Raw genomic sequence first — 277 nt, 5'->3', positions numbered from 1 at the left:
CACAGCCAAGCGAAACAGGCCCCGTGGAAGGTTCTTAATACCTAACGGAATGCTTCGGCAAAAGGTCGTTGGCCTGTCTTGGCGCAAAAGTGCAGTTATTGTGGCCGTTTTAAAGGTAAATGGTTTATTATATTCTCAACGTTTTCACTGACTTGATTGCTTCCAGGTCGTTCTGTCACACGCCTCGAGATAAGCAATGGGGCAATGATTGAGATAAGACTGATATTAGTGACATTGTTGTGTGCAGTGATGTTGGCGAGTTCAATATCAAGGACTG

This window comes from Penaeus monodon, chromosome 24, assembly GCF_015228065.2.
Source record: "Penaeus monodon isolate SGIC_2016 chromosome 24, NSTDA_Pmon_1, whole genome shotgun sequence".
NCBI classification, from domain to species: domain Eukaryota; kingdom Metazoa; phylum Arthropoda; class Malacostraca; order Decapoda; family Penaeidae; genus Penaeus; species Penaeus monodon.
The sequence above is the reverse complement of the archived record's forward strand: the minus strand, read 5'-3'. Positions refer to the sequence as shown.